This window comes from Durio zibethinus, chromosome 19 (assembly GCF_047325235.1).
Source record: "Durio zibethinus cultivar Kanyao isolate XHJ-2024 chromosome 19, ASM4732523v1, whole genome shotgun sequence".
Classification (NCBI taxonomy): Eukaryota; Viridiplantae; Streptophyta; class Magnoliopsida; order Malvales; family Malvaceae; genus Durio; species Durio zibethinus.
In genome coordinates this window covers 11,265,115-11,285,316 of record NC_143180.1, presented here as the reverse complement: position 1 = coordinate 11,285,316, position 20,202 = coordinate 11,265,115, and positions in this window count along the sequence as shown.

Sequence of the window (20,202 nt, the reverse complement as noted above, 5' to 3'; positions counted from 1 at the left end):
ATGAAAGCTGATGAAAAAAAAAAAGCAAAAAGAAGGCAAATTATGAAGGGAAAAAGTTATTAAAAAATTACAAAGTAGAAAAAAAAGAAAATAAAAAATAAATTAAGAGAAAAAATTAAATAAAATACCAAAAAAGGAAAAAATAAAAATAAACAAAGTAAGAAAATAAAAAATTAGCGAATCAAAAAATATAAAAAGGCAAAATGAATAAAAATTTCAAATATAAAATGAAAAAAACTATTGGTTCAGAATGTACAAAGAAAACTAAAAAAAAATATAACAAACAGAGGAAAAAGATATAAAATATGAAAGATGAAAAATAAAATAAAAGAAAGTGCACAAAAAAAGAAGTTTGAGGTTTTAAAACTATAAAGAAGAAATAAAAAAAAGGTGTGAACAAAAAGATTTAAGAAAAAAAAATGAAAATACAAAATATATAAAATAAAATTTGAGAAAAAGAAGAAAAAAATAAAAAATGAAGAGGCAAAAATATGAAATAAAAGAAAAAGAAAAAAATTTATAGAAAATTTTAAACCAAAGAAAAAAGTGAACAAAAAAGAATGATGGCATATAAAAAAAAAAGTAAAAAAAAAGAAGAAAAATTTGGAAGGAGAAAAAGTTAATGAAAAAAAATATAAAAATGCAATAGAAAATAACCAAGAATGATAAAAGAAAAAAAGATAAAAAAATTAAAAATTCCAAAACTTTATAAAAATTTATGAAATTATGAATAAAGAAAGAAAATAAAATAAGAAAAAAAATTAAAGCAAAAGAAAAAAGATAGATAAAGCACGAAAAAAGGAAAAAAAAACAAAAAATTATAAAAAGTAAGAAAATGAAAAAGGACAAAAATTGAATAAAAATTCCAAAAATGAAATGGAATGACAAAATGAAAAAAAAATTAGTTTAAAAAATACAAAAAATTAAAAAACATATAAGACCAAACAATCTAAAAAGTCTGACAAAAAATTAAAAAAGAGAAAAGTTAATGCAAAATAAAAAAAAAAAAGTATGAGAATTTAAAAACGCAAATAAGAAATGAAAGGAAATTTGTGGAAAAAAAAGAAAAGACAAAAGATTTGGAATAAAAAAGAGAAAAATAAAAATTTTTAAAACAGCGAAAAAATTAAAAAAAGTAAAAATGAAAACATATGGAAAAAAAAAAAGCAAAAAGAAGGAAAATTGCAAAGGGAAAAAGTTATTAAGAAATTACAAAGTAGAAAAAATTAAATTAAGAGAAAAAATTAAATAAAATACCAAAAAAGGAAAAAATAAAAAATTAGCGAATCAAAAAAATATAAAAAGACAAAATGAATAATCAAATATAAAATGGAAAAAACTTTTAGTTTATAATTTACAAAGAAAAAGAAAAAAAAATAACAAATAGAGGAAAAAGATATAAAATATGAAAGATGAAAAATAAAATAAAAGAAAGTGCACAAAAAAATAAGTTTGAGGTTTTAAAGTTATAAAGAAGAAAAAAAAAAGGTGTGAACAAAAAGATTTAAGAAAAAAATAAAAAATGAAAATACAAAATATATAAAATAAAATTTGAGAAAAAGAAGAAAAAAATAAAGAATGAAGAGGCAAAAATATGAAATAAAACAAAAAGAAAAAAATTTATAGAAAATTTTAAAACAAAGAAAAACCTGAACGAAAAAGAATGAAAGCACATAAAAAAAAGTAAAAAAAAGAAGAAAAATTATAAAAATGCAACAGAAAATAACCAAGAATGATAAAAGAAAAAAAGATAGAAAAATAAAAAATTCCAAAACTTTATAAAAATTTATGAAATTATGAATAAAGAAAGAAAATAAAATAAGAAAAAAAAATAAAGCAAAAGAAAAAAGATAGATAAAGCACGAAAAAAGAAAAAAAACAAAAATACAACAAAAAATTATAAAAAGTAAGAAAATGAAAAAGGACAAAAATTGAATAAAAATTTCAAAAATGAAATGGAATGACAAAATGAAAAAAAAAATTAGTTTAAAAATTACAAAAAATTAAAAAACATATAAGACCAAACAATCTAAAAAGTCTGACAAAAAATTAAAAAAGAGAAAAGTTAATGCAAAATAAAAAAAAAAGTATGAGAATTTAAAAACGCAAATAAGAAATGAAAGGAAATTTGTGGAAAAAAAAAGAAAAGACAAAAGATTTGGAATAAAAAAGAGAAAAATAAAAATTTTTAAAACAACGAAAAAATTAAAAAAAGTAAAAATGAAAACATATGGAAAAAAAAAAGCAAAAAGAAGGAAAATTGCAAAGGGAAAAAATTATTAAAAATTTACAAAGTAAAAAAAAATTAGGGAATCAAAATGTAGAAAAGGAAAAAAAATAAAAATAAACAAAGTAAGAAAATAAAAAATTAGGGAATCAAAAAATATAAAAAGACAAAATGAATAAAAATTTCAAATATAAAAAGAAAGTGCACAAAAAAAGAAGTTTGAGGTTTTAAAATTACAAAGAAGAAATAAAAAAAGGTGTGAACAAAAAGATTTAAGAAAAAAATAACAAATGAAAATATAAAATATATAAAAAAAATATTTGAGAAAAAAAATGAGAAAAAGAAGAAAAAAATAAAAAATGAAGAGGCAAAAATATGAAATAAAACAAAAAGAAAAAAAATACAAAAAAGGACAAAAATTGAATAAAAATTTCAAAAATGAAATGGAATGACAAAATGAAAAAAAATTAGTCTAAAAAATACAAAAAAATTGAAAAACATATAAGTCCTAACAATATAAAAATTCAGACAAAAAATTAAAAAAGAAAAAAGTTAATGCAAAATAAAAAAAAAGTATGAGAATTTAAAAATGCAAATAAGAAATGAAAGGAAATTTGTGGAAAAAAAAAGAGAAGCAAGAAAAGACAAAAGATTTGGAATAAAAAATAGAAAAATAAAAATTTTTAAAACAACGAAAAAATGAAAGCATATGAAAAAAAAGTAAAAAGAAGGAAATTGTGAAGGGAAAAAGTTATTAAAAAATTACAAAGTTGAAAAAAAATAAATTAAGAGAAAAAATTAAATAAAATACCCAGAAAGGAAAAATAAAAATAAACAAAGTAAGAAAATAAAAAATTAGCGAAGCAAAAAAATATAAAAAGACAAATGAATAAAAATTTCAAATATAAAATGGAAAAAACTTTTAGTTTAGAATGTAAAAAGAAAAACAAAAAAAAAAAAAACAAATAGAGGAAAAAGATATAAAATATGAAAGATGAAAAATAAAATAAAAGAAAGTGCACAAAAAAAGAAGTTTGAGGTTTTAAAATTATAAAGAAGAAATAAAAATAGGTGTGAACAAAAAGATTTAAGAAAAAAATAAAAAATGAAAATGCAAAATATATAAAATAAAATTTGAGAAAAAGAAGAAAAAAATAAAAAATGAAGAGGCAAAAATATGAAAAAAAAATAAAAAGAAAAAAATTTATAGAAAATTTTAAAACAAAGAAAAAAGTGAACAAAAAAAAAATGAAAGCACATAAAAAAAAAAGTAAAAAAAAGAAGAAAAATTTGAAAGGAGAAAAAGTTAATGAAAAATTATAAAAATGCAATAGAAAATAACCAAGAATGATAAAAGAAAAAAAGATAGAAAAATAAAAAATTCTAAAACTTTATAAAAATTTATGAAATTATAAATAAAGAAAGAAAATAAAATACGAAAAAAAATTAAAGCAAAAGAAAAAAGATAAATAAAGCACAAAAAAAAAAAAATACTACAAAAAATATAAAAAGTAAGAAAATGAAAAAGGACAAAAATTGAATAAAAATTTCAAAAATGAAATGGAATGAAAAAATGAAAAAAATTAGTTTAAAAAATACAAAAAATTGAGAAACATATAAGTTCTAACAATATAAAAAGTTTGAGAATTTAAAAACACAAATAAGAAATGAAAGGAAATTTATGGAAAAAAAAAAGAATTGGAATAAAAAATAGAAAAATAAAATTTTTAAAACGACGAAAAATTAAAATAAGAAAAAAAATTAAAGCAAAAGAAAAAAGATAAATAAAGCATGAAAAAAAAAACAAAAATACAACAAAAAATTATAAAAGGTAAGAAAATGAAAGAGGACAAAAAATGAATAAAAACTTCAAAAATTAAATGGAATGACAAAATGAAAATAAAATTAGTTTAAAAAATAAAAAAAAATTGAAAAACATATAAGACCTAACAATATAAAAAGTCAGACAAAAAATTAAAAAAGAGAAAAGTTAATGCAAAATAAAAAAAAAAGTATGAGAATTTAAAAGCGCAAATAAGAAATGAAAGGAAATTTGAGGAAAAAAAGAGACAAAAGATTTGGAATAAAAAATAGAAAAATAGAAATTTTTAAAACAACAAAAAAAATTAAAACAAGTAAAAATGAAAGCTGATGAAAAAAAAAAAGCAAAAAGAAGGCAAATTATGAAGGGAAAAAGTTATTAAAAAATTACAAAGTAGAAAAAAAAGAAAATAAAAAATAAATTAAGAGAAAAAATTAAATAAAATACCAAAAAAGGAAAAAATAAAAATAAACAAAGTAAGAAAATAAAAAATTAGCGAATCAAAAAATATAAAAAGGCAAAATGAATAAAAATTTCAAATATAAAATGAAAAAAACTATTGGTTCAGAATGTACAAAGAAAACTAAAAAAAAATATAACAAACAGAGGAAAAAGATATAAAATATGAAAGATGAAAAATAAAATAAAAGAAAGTGCACAAAAAAAGAAGTTTGAGGTTTTAAAACTATAAAGAAGAAATAAAAAAAAGGTGTGAACAAAAAGATTTAAGAAAAAAAAATGAAAATACAAAATATATAAAATAAAATTTGAGAAAAAGAAGAAAAAAATAAAAAATGAAGAGGCAAAAATATGAAATAAAAGAAAAAGAAAAAAATTTATAGAAAATTTTAAACCAAAGAAAAAAGTGAACAAAAAAGAATGATGGCATATAAAAAAAAAAGTAAAAAAAAAGAAGAAAAATTTGGAAGGAGAAAAAGTTAATGAAAAAAATATAAAAATGCAATAGAAAATAACCAAGAATGATAAAAGAAAAAAAGATAAAAAAATTAAAAATTCCAAAACTTTATAAAAATTTATGAAATTATGAATAAAGAAAGAAAATAAAATAAGAAAAAAAATTAAAGCAAAAGAAAAAAGATAGATAAAGCACGAAAAAAGGAAAAAAAAACAAAAAATTATAAAAAGTAAGAAAATGAAAAAGGACAAAAATTGAATAAAAATTCCAAAAATGAAATGGAATGACAAAATGAAAAAAAAATTAGTTTAAAAAATACAAAAAATTAAAAAACATATAAGACCAAACAATCTAAAAAGTCTGACAAAAAATTAAAAAAGAGAAAAGTTAATGCAAAATAAAAAAAAAAAAGTATGAGAATTTAAAAACGCAAATAAGAAATGAAAGGAAATTTGTGGAAAAAAAAGAAAAGACAAAAGATTTGGAATAAAAAAGAGAAAAATAAAAATTTTTAAAACAGCGAAAAAATTAAAAAAAGTAAAAATGAAAACATATGGAAAAAAAAAAAGCAAAAAGAAGGAAAATTGCAAAGGGAAAAAGTTATTAAGAAATTACAAAGTAGAAAAAATTAAATTAAGAGAAAAAATTAAATAAAATACCAAAAAAGGAAAAAATAAAAAATTAGCGAATCAAAAAAATATAAAAAGACAAAATGAATAATCAAATATAAAATGGAAAAAACTTTTAGTTTATAATTTACAAAGAAAAAGAAAAAAAAATAACAAATAGAGGAAAAAGATATAAAATATGAAAGATGAAAAATAAAATAAAAGAAAGTGCACAAAAAAATAAGTTTGAGGTTTTAAAGTTATAAAGAAGAAAAAAAAAAGGTGTGAACAAAAAGATTTAAGAAAAAAATAAAAAATGAAAATACAAAATATATAAAATAAAATTTGAGAAAAAGAAGAAAAAAATAAAGAATGAAGAGGCAAAAATATGAAATAAAACAAAAAGAAAAAAATTTATAGAAAATTTTAAAACAAAGAAAAACCTGAACGAAAAAGAATGAAAGCACATAAAAAAAAGTAAAAAAAAGAAGAAAAATTATAAAAATGCAACAGAAAATAACCAAGAATGATAAAAGAAAAAAAGATAGAAAAATAAAAAATTCCAAAACTTTATAAAAATTTATGAAATTATGAATAAAGAAAGAAAATAAAATAAGAAAAAAAAATAAAGCAAAAGAAAAAAGATAGATAAAGCACGAAAAAAGAAAAAAAACAAAAATACAACAAAAAATTATAAAAAGTAAGAAAATGAAAAAGGACAAAAATTGAATAAAAATTTCAAAAATGAAATGGAATGACAAAATGAAAAAAAAAATTAGTTTAAAAATTACAAAAAATTAAAAAACATATAAGACCAAACAATCTAAAAAGTCTGACAAAAAATTAAAAAAGAGAAAAGTTAATGCAAAATAAAAAAAAAAGTATGAGAATTTAAAAACGCAAATAAGAAATGAAAGGAAATTTGTGGAAAAAAAAAGAAAAGACAAAAGATTTGGAATAAAAAAGAGAAAAATAAAAATTTTTAAAACAACGAAAAAATTAAAAAAAGTAAAAATGAAAACATATGGAAAAAAAAAAGCAAAAAGAAGGAAAATTGCAAAGGGAAAAAATTATTAAAAATTTACAAAGTAAAAAAAAATTAGGGAATCAAAATGTAGAAAAGGAAAAAAAATAAAAATAAACAAAGTAAGAAAATAAAAAATTAGGGAATCAAAAAATATAAAAAGACAAAATGAATAAAAATTTCAAATATAAAAAGAAAGTGCACAAAAAAAGAAGTTTGAGGTTTTAAAATTACAAAGAAGAAATAAAAAAAGGTGTGAACAAAAAGATTTAAGAAAAAAATAACAAATGAAAATATAAAATATATAAAAAAAATATTTGAGAAAAAAAATGAGAAAAAGAAGAAAAAAATAAAAAATGAAGAGGCAAAAATATGAAATAAAACAAAAAGAAAAAAAATACAAAAAAGGACAAAAATTGAATAAAAATTTCAAAAATGAAATGGAATGACAAAATGAAAAAAAATTAGTCTAAAAAATACAAAAAAATTGAAAAACATATAAGTCCTAACAATATAAAAATTCAGACAAAAAATTAAAAAAGAAAAAAGTTAATGCAAAATAAAAAAAAAGTATGAGAATTTAAAAATGCAAATAAGAAATGAAAGGAAATTTGTGGAAAAAAAAAGAGAAGCAAGAAAAGACAAAAGATTTGGAATAAAAAATAGAAAAATAAAAATTTTTAAAACAACGAAAAAATGAAAGCATATGAAAAAAAAGTAAAAAGAAGGAAATTGTGAAGGGAAAAAGTTATTAAAAAATTACAAAGTTGAAAAAAAATAAATTAAGAGAAAAAATTAAATAAAATACCCAGAAAGGAAAAATAAAAATAAACAAAGTAAGAAAATAAAAAATTAGCGAAGCAAAAAAATATAAAAAGACAAATGAATAAAAATTTCAAATATAAAATGGAAAAAACTTTTAGTTTAGAATGTAAAAAGAAAAACAAAAAAAAAAAAACAAATAGAGGAAAAAGATATAAAATATGAAAGATGAAAAATAAAATAAAAGAAAGTGCACAAAAAAAGAAGTTTGAGGTTTTAAAATTATAAAGAAGAAATAAAAATAGGTGTGAACAAAAAGATTTAAGAAAAAAATAAAAAATGAAAATGCAAAATATATAAAATAAAATTTGAGAAAAAGAAGAAAAAAATAAAAAATGAAGAGGCAAAAATATGAAAAAAAAATAAAAAGAAAAAAATTTATAGAAAATTTTAAAACAAAGAAAAAAGTGAACAAAAAAAAAATGAAAGCACATAAAAAAAAAAGTAAAAAAAAGAAGAAAAATTTGAAAGGAGAAAAAGTTAATGAAAAATTATAAAAATGCAATAGAAAATAACCAAGAATGATAAAAGAAAAAAAGATAGAAAAATAAAAAATTCTAAAACTTTATAAAAATTTATGAAATTATAAATAAAGAAAGAAAATAAAATACGAAAAAAAATTAAAGCAAAAGAAAAAAGATAAATAAAGCACAAAAAAAAAAAATACTACAAAAAATATAAAAAGTAAGAAAATGAAAAAGGACAAAAATTGAATAAAAATTTCAAAAATGAAATGGAATGAAAAAATGAAAAAAATTAGTTTAAAAAATACAAAAAATTGAGAAACATATAAGTTCTAACAATATAAAAAGTTTGAGAATTTAAAAACACAAATAAGAAATGAAAGGAAATTTATGGAAAAAAAAAAGAATTGGAATAAAAAATAGAAAAATAAAATTTTTAAAACGACGAAAAATTAAAATAAGAAAAAAAATTAAAGCAAAAGAAAAAAGATAAATAAAGCATGAAAAAAAAAACAAAAATACAACAAAAAATTATAAAAGGTAAGAAAATGAAAGAGGACAAAAAATGAATAAAAACTTCAAAAATTAAATGGAATGACAAAATGAAAATAAAATTAGTTTAAAAAATAAAAAAAAATTGAAAAACATATAAGACCTAACAATATAAAAAGTCAGACAAAAAATTAAAAAAGAGAAAAGTTAATGCAAAATAAAAAAAAAAGTATGAGAATTTAAAAGCGCAAATAAGAAATGAAAGGAAATTTGAGGAAAAAAAGAGACAAAAGATTTGGAATAAAAAATAGAAAAATAGAAATTTTTAAAACAACAAAAAAAATTAAAACAAGTAAAAATGAAAGCTGATGAAAAAAAAAAAGCAAAAAGAAGGCAAATTATGAAGGGAAAAAGTTATTAAAAAATTACAAAGTAGAAAAAAAAGAAAATAAAAAATAAATTAAGAGAAAAAATTAAATAAAATACCAAAAAAGGAAAAAATAAAAATAAACAAAGTAAGAAAATAAAAAATTAGCGAATCAAAAAATATAAAAAGGCAAAATGAATAAAAATTTCAAATATAAAATGAAAAAAACTATTGGTTCAGAATGTACAAAGAAAACTAAAAAAAAATATAACAAACAGAGGAAAAAGATATAAAATATGAAAGATGAAAAATAAAATAAAAGAAAGTGCACAAAAAAAGAAGTTTGAGGTTTTAAAACTATAAAGAAGAAATAAAAAAAAGGTGTGAACAAAAAGATTTAAGAAAAAAAAATGAAAATACAAAATATATAAAATAAAATTTGAGAAAAAGAAGAAAAAAATAAAAAATGAAGAGGCAAAAATATGAAATAAAAGAAAAAGAAAAAAATTTATAGAAAATTTTAAACCAAAGAAAAAAGTGAACAAAAAAGAATGATGGCATATAAAAAAAAAAGTAAAAAAAAAGAAGAAAAATTTGGAAGGAGAAAAAGTTAATGAAAAAAATATAAAAATGCAATAGAAAATAACCAAGAATGATAAAAGAAAAAAAGATAAAAAAATTAAAAATTCCAAAACTTTATAAAAATTTATGAAATTATGAATAAAGAAAGAAAATAAAATAAGAAAAAAAATTAAAGCAAAAGAAAAAAGATAGATAAAGCACGAAAAAAGGAAAAAAAAACAAAAAATTATAAAAAGTAAGAAAATGAAAAAGGACAAAAATTGAATAAAAATTCCAAAAATGAAATGGAATGACAAAATGAAAAAAAAATTAGTTTAAAAAATACAAAAAATTAAAAAACATATAAGACCAAACAATCTAAAAAGTCTGACAAAAAATTAAAAAAGAGAAAAGTTAATGCAAAATAAAAAAAAAAAAGTATGAGAATTTAAAAACGCAAATAAGAAATGAAAGGAAATTTGTGGAAAAAAAAGAAAAGACAAAAGATTTGGAATAAAAAAGAGAAAAATAAAAATTTTTAAAACAGCGAAAAAATTAAAAAAAGTAAAAATGAAAACATATGGAAAAAAAAAAAGCAAAAAGAAGGAAAATTGCAAAGGGAAAAAGTTATTAAGAAATTACAAAGTAGAAAAAATTAAATTAAGAGAAAAAATTAAATAAAATACCAAAAAAGGAAAAAATAAAAAATTAGCGAATCAAAAAAATATAAAAAGACAAAATGAATAATCAAATATAAAATGGAAAAAACTTTTAGTTTATAATTTACAAAGAAAAAGAAAAAAAAATAACAAATAGAGGAAAAAGATATAAAATATGAAAGATGAAAAATAAAATAAAAGAAAGTGCACAAAAAAATAAGTTTGAGGTTTTAAAGTTATAAAGAAGAAAAAAAAAAGGTGTGAACAAAAAGATTTAAGAAAAAAATAAAAAATGAAAATACAAAATATATAAAATAAAATTTGAGAAAAAGAAGAAAAAAATAAAGAATGAAGAGGCAAAAATATGAAATAAAACAAAAAGAAAAAAATTTATAGAAAATTTTAAAACAAAGAAAAACCTGAACGAAAAAGAATGAAAGCACATAAAAAAAAGTAAAAAAAAGAAGAAAAATTATAAAAATGCAACAGAAAATAACCAAGAATGATAAAAGAAAAAAAGATAGAAAAATAAAAAATTCCAAAACTTTATAAAAATTTATGAAATTATGAATAAAGAAAGAAAATAAAATAAGAAAAAAAAATAAAGCAAAAGAAAAAAGATAGATAAAGCACGAAAAAAGAAAAAAAACAAAAATACAACAAAAAATTATAAAAAGTAAGAAAATGAAAAAGGACAAAAATTGAATAAAAATTTCAAAAATGAAATGGAATGACAAAATGAAAAAAAAAATTAGTTTAAAAATTACAAAAAATTAAAAAACATATAAGACCAAACAATCTAAAAAGTCTGACAAAAAATTAAAAAAGAGAAAAGTTAATGCAAAATAAAAAAAAAAGTATGAGAATTTAAAAACGCAAATAAGAAATGAAAGGAAATTTGTGGAAAAAAAAAGAAAAGACAAAAGATTTGGAATAAAAAAGAGAAAAATAAAAATTTTTAAAACAACGAAAAAATTAAAAAAAGTAAAAATGAAAACATATGGAAAAAAAAAAGCAAAAAGAAGGAAAATTGCAAAGGGAAAAAATTATTAAAAATTTACAAAGTAAAAAAAAATTAGGGAATCAAAATGTAGAAAAGGAAAAAAATAAAAATAAACAAAGTAAGAAAATAAAAAATTAGGGAATCAAAAAATATAAAAAGACAAAATGAATAAAAATTTCAAATATAAAAAGAAAGTGCACAAAAAAAGAAGTTTGAGGTTTTAAAATTACAAAGAAGAAATAAAAAAAGGTGTGAACAAAAAGATTTAAGAAAAAAATAACAAATGAAAATATAAAATATATAAAAAAAATATTTGAGAAAAAAAATGAGAAAAAGAAGAAAAAAATAAAAAATGAAGAGGCAAAAATATGAAATAAAACAAAAAGAAAAAAAATACAAAAAAGGACAAAAATTGAATAAAAATTTCAAAAATGAAATGGAATGACAAAATGAAAAAAAATTAGTCTAAAAAATACAAAAAAATTGAAAAACATATAAGTCCTAACAATATAAAAATTCAGACAAAAAATTAAAAAAGAAAAAAGTTAATGCAAAATAAAAAAAAAGTATGAGAATTTAAAAATGCAAATAAGAAATGAAAGGAAATTTGTGGAAAAAAAAAGAGAAGCAAGAAAAGACAAAAGATTTGGAATAAAAAATAGAAAAATAAAAATTTTTAAAACAACGAAAAAATGAAAGCATATGAAAAAAAAGTAAAAAGAAGGAAATTGTGAAGGGAAAAAGTTATTAAAAAATTACAAAGTTGAAAAAAAATAAATTAAGAGAAAAAATTAAATAAAATACCCAGAAAGGAAAAATAAAAATAAACAAAGTAAGAAAATAAAAAATTAGCGAAGCAAAAAAATATAAAAAGACAAATGAATAAAAATTTCAAATATAAAATGGAAAAAACTTTTAGTTTAGAATGTAAAAAGAAAAACAAAAAAAAAAAAAACAAATAGAGGAAAAAGATATAAAATATGAAAGATGAAAAATAAAATAAAAGAAAGTGCACAAAAAAAGAAGTTTGAGGTTTTAAAATTATAAAGAAGAAATAAAAATAGGTGTGAACAAAAAGATTTAAGAAAAAAATAAAAAATGAAAATGCAAAATATATAAAATAAAATTTGAGAAAAAGAAGAAAAAAATAAAAAATGAAGAGGCAAAAATATGAAAAAAAAATAAAAAGAAAAAAATTTATAGAAAATTTTAAAACAAAGAAAAAAGTGAACAAAAAAAAAATGAAAGCACATAAAAAAAAAAGTAAAAAAAAGAAGAAAAATTTGAAAGGAGAAAAAGTTAATGAAAAATTATAAAAATGCAATAGAAAATAACCAAGAATGATAAAAGAAAAAAAGATAGAAAAATAAAAAATTCTAAAACTTTATAAAAATTTATGAAATTATAAATAAAGAAAGAAAATAAAATACGAAAAAAAATTAAAGCAAAAGAAAAAAGATAAATAAAGCACAAAAAAACAAAAATACTACAAAAAATATAAAAAGTAAGAAAATGAAAAAGGACAAAAATTGAATAAAAATTTCAAAAATGAAATGGAATGAAAAAATGAAAAAAATTAGTTTAAAAAATACAAAAAATTGAGAAACATATAAGTTCTAACAATATAAAAAGTTTGAGAATTTAAAAACACAAATAAGAAATGAAAGGAAATTTATGGAAAAAAAAAAGAATTGGAATAAAAAATAGAAAAATAAAATTTTTAAAACGACGAAAAATTAAAATAAGAAAAAAAATTAAAGCAAAAGAAAAAAGATAAATAAAGCATGAAAAAAAAAACAAAAATACAACAAAAAATTATAAAAGGTAAGAAAATGAAAGAGGACAAAAAATGAATAAAAACTTCAAAAATTAAATGGAATGACAAAATGAAAATAAAATTAGTTTAAAAAATAAAAAAAAAATTGAAAAACATATAAGACCTAACAATATAAAAAGTCAGACAAAAAATTAAAAAAGAGAAAAGTTAATGCAAAATAAAAAAAAAGTATGAGAATTTAAAAGCGCAAATAAGAAATGAAAGGAAATTTGAGGAAAAAAAGAGACAAAAGATTTGGAATAAAAAATAGAAAAATAGAAATTTTTAAAACAACAAAAAAAATTAAAACAAGTAAAAATGAAAGCTGATGAAAAAAAAAAAGCAAAAAGAAGGCAAATTATGAAGGGAAAAAGTTATTAAAAAATTACAAAGTAGAAAAAAAAGAAAATAAAAAATAAATTAAGAGAAAAAATTAAATAAAATACCAAAAAAGGAAAAAATAAAAATAAACAAAGTAAGAAAATAAAAAATTAGCGAATCAAAAAATATAAAAAGGCAAAATGAATAAAAATTTCAAATATAAAATGAAAAAAACTATTGGTTCAGAATGTACAAAGAAAACTAAAAAAAAATATAACAAACAGAGGAAAAAGATATAAAATATGAAAGATGAAAAATAAAATAAAAGAAAGTGCACAAAAAAAGAAGTTTGAGGTTTTAAAACTATAAAGAAGAAATAAAAAAAAGGTGTGAACAAAAAGATTTAAGAAAAAAAAATGAAAATACAAAATATATAAAATAAAATTTGAGAAAAAGAAGAAAAAAATAAAAAATGAAGAGGCAAAAATATGAAATAAAAGAAAAAGAAAAAAATTTATAGAAAATTTTAAACCAAAGAAAAAAGTGAACAAAAAAGAATGATGGCATATAAAAAAAAAAGTAAAAAAAAAGAAGAAAAATTTGGAAGGAGAAAAAGTTAATGAAAAAAATATAAAAATGCAATAGAAAATAACCAAGAATGATAAAAGAAAAAAAGATAAAAAAATTAAAAATTCCAAAACTTTATAAAAATTTATGAAATTATGAATAAAGAAAGAAAATAAAATAAGAAAAAAAATTAAAGCAAAAGAAAAAAGATAGATAAAGCACGAAAAAAGAAAAAAAAAACAAAAAATTATAAAAAGTAAGAAAATGAAAAAGGACAAAAATTGAATAAAAATTCCAAAAATGAAATGGAATGACAAAATGAAAAAAAAATTAGTTTAAAAAATACAAAAAATTAAAAAACATATAAGACCAAACAATCTAAAAAGTCTGACAAAAAATTAAAAAAGAGAAAAGTTAATGCAAAATAAAAAAAAAAAAGTATGAGAATTTAAAAACGCAAATAAGAAATGAAAGGAAATTTGTGGAAAAAAAAGAAAAGACAAAAGATTTGGAATAAAAAAGAGAAAAATAAAAATTTTTAAAACAGCGAAAAAATTAAAAAAAGTAAAAATGAAAACATATGGAAAAAAAAAAAGCAAAAAGAAGGAAAATTGCAAAGGGAAAAAGTTATTAAGAAATTACAAAGTAGAAAAAATTAAATTAAGAGAAAAAATTAAATAAAATACCAAAAAAGGAAAAAATAAAAAATTAGCGAATCAAAAAAATATAAAAAGACAAAATGAATAATCAAATATAAAATGGAAAAAACTTTTAGTTTATAATTTACAAAGAAAAAGAAAAAAAAATAACAAATAGAGGAAAAAGATATAAAATATGAAAGATGAAAAATAAAATAAAAGAAAGTGCACAAAAAAATAAGTTTGAGGTTTTAAAGTTATAAAGAAGAAAAAAAAAAGGTGTGAACAAAAAGATTTAAGAAAAAAATAAAAAATGAAAATACAAAATATATAAAATAAAATTTGAGAAAAAGAAGAAAAAAATAAAGAATGAAGAGGCAAAAATATGAAATAAAACAAAAAGAAAAAAATTTATAGAAAATTTTAAAACAAAGAAAAACCTGAACGAAAAAGAATGAAAGCACATAAAAAAAAGTAAAAAAAAGAAGAAAAATTATAAAAATGCAACAGAAAATAACCAAGAATGATAAAAGAAAAAAAGATAGAAAAATAAAAAATTCCAAAACTTTATAAAACTTTATGAAATTATGAATAAAGAAAGAAAATAAAATAAGAAAAAAAAATAAAGCAAAAGAAAAAAGATAGATAAAGCACGAAAAAAGAAAAAAAACAAAAATACAACAAAAAATTATAAAAAGTAAGAAAATGAAAAAGGACAAAAATTGAATAAAAATTTCAAAAATGAAATGGAATGACAAAATGAAAAAAAAAATTAGTTTAAAAATTACAAAAAATTAAAAAACATATAAGACCAAACAATCTAAAAAGTCTGACAAAAAATTAAAAAAGAGAAAAGTTAATGCAAAATAAAAAAAAAAGTATGAGAATTTAAAAACGCAAATAAGAAATGAAAGGAAATTTGTGGAAAAAAAAAGAAAAGACAAAAGATTTGGAATAAAAAAGAGAAAAATAAAAATTTTTAAAACAACGAAAAAATTAAAAAAAGTAAAAATGAAAACATATGGAAAAAAAAAAGCAAAAAGAAGGAAAATTGCAAAGGGAAAAAATTATTAAAAATTTACAAAGTAAAAAAAAATTAGGGAATCAAAATGTAGAAAAGGAAAAAAATAAAAATAAACAAAGTAAGAAAATAAAAAATTAGGGAATCAAAAAATATAAAAAGACAAAATGAATAAAAATTTCAAATATAAAAAGAAAGTGCACAAAAAAAGAAGTTTGAGGTTTTAAAATTACAAAGAAGAAATAAAAAAAGGTGTGAACAAAAAGATTTAAGAAAAAAATAACAAATGAAAATATAAAATATATAAAAAAAATATTTGAGAAAAAAAATGAGAAAAAGAAGAAAAAAATAAAAAATGAAGAGGCAAAAATATGAAATAAAACAAAAAGAAAAAAAATACAAAAAAGGACAAAAATTGAATAAAAATTTCAAAAATGAAATGGAATGACAAAATGAAAAAAAATTAGTCTAAAAAATACAAAAAAATTGAAAAACATATAAGTCCTAACAATATAAAAATTCAGACAAAAAATTAAAAAAGAAAAAAGTTAATGCAAAATAAAAAAAAAGTATGAGAATTTAAAAATGCAAATAAGAAATGAAAGGAAATTTGTGGAAAAAAAAAGAGAAGCAAGAAAAGACAAAAGATTTGGAATAAAAAATAGAAAAATAAAAATTTTTAAAACAACGAAAAAATGAAAGCATATGAAAAAAAAGTAAAAAGAAGGAAATTGTGAAGGGAAAAAGTTATTAAAAAATTACAAAGTTGAAAAAAAATAAATTAAGAGAAAAAATTAAATAAAATACCCAGAAAGGAAAAATAAAAATAAACAAAGTAAGAAAATAAAAAATTAGCGAAGCAAAAAAATATAAAAAGACAAATGAATAAAAATTTCAAATATAAAATGGAAAAAACTTTTAGTTTAGAATGTAAAAAGAAAAACAAAAAAAAAAAAACAAATAGAGGAAAAAGATATAAAATATGAAAGATGAAAAATAAAATAAAAGAAAGTGCACAAAAAAAGAAGTTTGAGGTTTTAAAATTATAAAGAAGAAATAAAAAAAGGTGTGAACAAAAAGATTTAAGAAAAAAATAAAAAATGAAAATGCAAAATATATAAAATAAAATTTGAGAAAAAGAAGAAAAAAATAAAAAATGAAGAGGCAAAAATATGAAAAAAAAATAAAAAGAAAAAAATTTATAGAAAATTTTAAAACAAAGAAAAAAGTGAACAAAAAAAAAATGAAAGCACATAAAAAACAAAGTAAAAAAAAGAAGAAAAATTTGAAAGGAGAAAAAGTTAATGAAAAATTATAAAAATGCAATAGAAAATAACCAAGAATGATAAAAGAAAAAAAGATAGAAAAATAAAAAATTCTAAAACTTTATAAAAATTTATGAAATTATAAATAAAGAAAGAAAATAAAATACGAAAAAAAATTAAAGCAAAAGAAAAAAGATAAATAAAGCACAAAAAAACAAAAATACTACAAAAAATATAAAAAGTAAGAAAATGAAAAAGGACAAAAATTGAATAAAAATTTCAAAAATGAAATGGAATGAAAAAATGAAAAAAATTAGTTTAAAAAATACAAAAAATTGAGAAACATATAAGTTCTAACAATATAAAAAGTTTGAGAATTTAAAAACACAAATAAGAAATGAAAGGAAATTTATGGAAAAAAAAAAGAATTGGAATAAAAAATAGAAAAATAAAATTTTTAAAACGACGAAAAATTAAAATAAGAAAAAAAATTAAAGCAAAAGAAAAAAGATAAATAAAGCATGAAAAAAAAAACAAAAATACAACAAAAAATTATAAAAGGTAAGAAAATGAAAGAGGACAAAAAATGAATAAAAACTTCAAAAATTAAATGGAATGACAAAATGAAAATAAAATTAGTTTAAAAAATAAAAAAAAAATTGAAAAACATATAAGACCTAACAATATAAAAAGTCAGACAAAAAATTAAAAAAGAGAAAAGTTAATGCAAAATAAAAAAAAAGTATGAGAATTTAAAAGCGCAAATAAGAAATGAAAGGAAATTTGAGGAAAAAAAGAGACAAAAGATTTGGAATAAAAAATAGAAAAATAGAAATTTTTAAAACAACAAAAAAAATTAAAACAAGTAAAAATGAAAGCTGATGAAAAAAAAAAAGCAAAAAGAAGGCAAATTATGAAGGGAAAAAGTTATTAAAAAATTACAAAGTAGAAAAAAAAGAAAATAAAAAATAAATTAAGAGAAAAAATTAAATAAAATACCAAAAAAGGAAAAAATAAAAATAAACAAAGTAAGAAAATAAAAAATTAGCGAATCAAAAAATATAAAAAGGCAAAATGAATAAAAATTTCAAATATAAAATGAAAAAAACTATTGGTTCAGAATGTACAAAGAAAACTAAAAAAAAATATAACAAACAGAGGAAAAAGATATAAAATATGAAAGATGAAAAATAAAATAAAAGAAAGTGCACAAAAAAAGAAGTTTGAGGTTTTAAAACTATAAAGAAGAAATAAAAAAAAGGTGTGAACAAAAAGATTTAAGAAAAAAAAATGAAAATACAAAATATATAAAATAAAATTTGAGAAAAAGAAGAAAAAAATAAAAAATGAAGAGGCAAAAATATGAAATAAAAGAAAAAGAAAAAAATTTATAGAAAATTTTAAACCAAAGAAAAAAGTGAACAAAAAAGAATGATGGCATATAAAAAAAAAAGTAAAAAAAAAGAAGAAAAATTTGGAAGGAGAAAAAGTTAATGAAAAAAATATAAAAATGCAATAGAAAATAACCAAGAATGATAAAAGAAAAAAAGATAAAAAAATTAAAAATTCCAAAACTTTATAAAAATTTATGAAATTATGAATAAAGAAAGAAAATAAAATAAGAAAAAAAATTAAAGCAAAAGAAAAAAGATAGATAAAGCACGAAAAAAGAAAAAAAAAACAAAAAATTATAAAAAGTAAGAAAATGAAAAAGGACAAAAATTGAATAAAAATTCCAAAAATGAAATGGAATGACAAAATGAAAAAAAAATTAGTTTAAAAAATACAAAAAATTAAAAAACATATAAGACCAAACAATCTAAAAAGTCTGACAAAAAATTAAAAAAGAGAAAAGTTAATGCAAAATAAAAAAAAAAAAGTATGAGAATTTAAAAACGCAAATAAGAAATGAAAGGAAATTTGTGGAAAAAAAAGAAAAGACAAAAGATTTGGAATAAAAAAGAGAAAAATAAAAATTTTTAAAACAGCGAAAAAATTAAAAAAAGTAAAAATGAAAACATATGGAAAAAAAAAAAGCAAAAAGAAGGAAAATTGCAAAGGGAAAAAGTTATTAAGAAATTACAAAGTAGAAAAAATTAAATTAAGAGAAAAAATTAAATAAAATACCAAAAAAGGAAAAAATAAAAAATTAGCGAATCAAAAAAATATAAAAAGACAAAATGAATAATCAAATATAAAATGGAAAAAACTTTTAGTTTATAATTTACAAAGAAAAAGAAAAAAAAATAACAAATAGAGGAAAAAGATATAAAATATGAAAGATGAAAAATAAAATAAAAGAAAGTGCACAAAAAAATAAGTTTGAGGTTTTAAAGTTATAAAGAAGAAAAAAAAAAGGTGTGAACAAAAAGATTTAAGAAAAAAATAAAAAATGAAAATACAAAATATATAAAATAAAATTTGAGAAAAAGAAGAAAAAAATAAAGAATGAAGAGGCAAAAATATGAAATAAAACAAAAAGAAAAAAATTTATAGAAAATTTTAAAACAAAGAAAAACCTGAACGAAAAAGAATGAAAGCACATAAAAAAAAGTAAAAAAAAGAAGAAAAATTATAAAAATGCAACAGAAAATAACCAAGAATGATAAAAGAAAAAAAGATAGAAAAATAAAAAATTCCAAAACTTTATAAAAATTTATGAAATTATGAATAAAGAAAGAAAATAAAATAAGAAAAAAAAATAAAGCAAAAGAAAAAAGATAGATAAAGCACGAAAAAAGAAAAAAAACAAAAATACAACAAAAAATTATAAAAAGTAAGAAAATGAAAAAGGACAAAAATTGAATAAAAATTTCAAAAATGAAATGGAATGACAAAATGAAAAAAAAAATTAGTTTAAAAATTACAAAAAATTAAAAAACATATAAGACCAAACAATCTAAAAAGTCTGACAAAAAATTAAAAAAGAGAAAAGTTAATGCAAAATAAAAAAAAAAGTATGAGAATTTAAAAACGCAAATAAGAAATGAAAGGAAATTTGTGGAAAAAAAAAGAAAAGACAAAAGATTTGGAATAAAAAAGAGAAAAATAAAAATTTTTAAAACAACGAAAAAATTAAAAAAAGTAAAAATGAAAACATATGGAAAAAAAAAAGCAAAAAGAAGGAAAATTGCAAAGGGAAAAAATTATTAAAAATTTACAAAGTAAAAAAAAATTAGGGAATCAAAATGTAGAAAAGGAAAAAAATAAAAATAAACAAAGTAAGAAAATAAAAAATTAGGGAATCAAAAAATATAAAAAGACAAAATGAATAAAAATTTCAAATATAAAAAGAAAGTGCACAAAAAAAGAAGTTTGAGGTTTTAAAATTACAAAGAAGAAATAAAAAAAGGTGTGAACAAAAAGATTTAAGAAAAAAATAACAAATGAAAATATAAAATATATAAAAAAAATATTTGAGAAAAAAAATGAGAAAAAGAAGAAAAAAATAAAAAATGAAGAGGCAAAAATATGAAATAAAACAAAAAGAAAAAAAATACAAAAAAGGACAAAAATTGAATAAAAATTTCAAAAATGAAATGGAATGACAAAATGAAAAAAAATTAGTCTAAAAAATACAAAAAAATTGAAAAACATATAAGTCCTAAC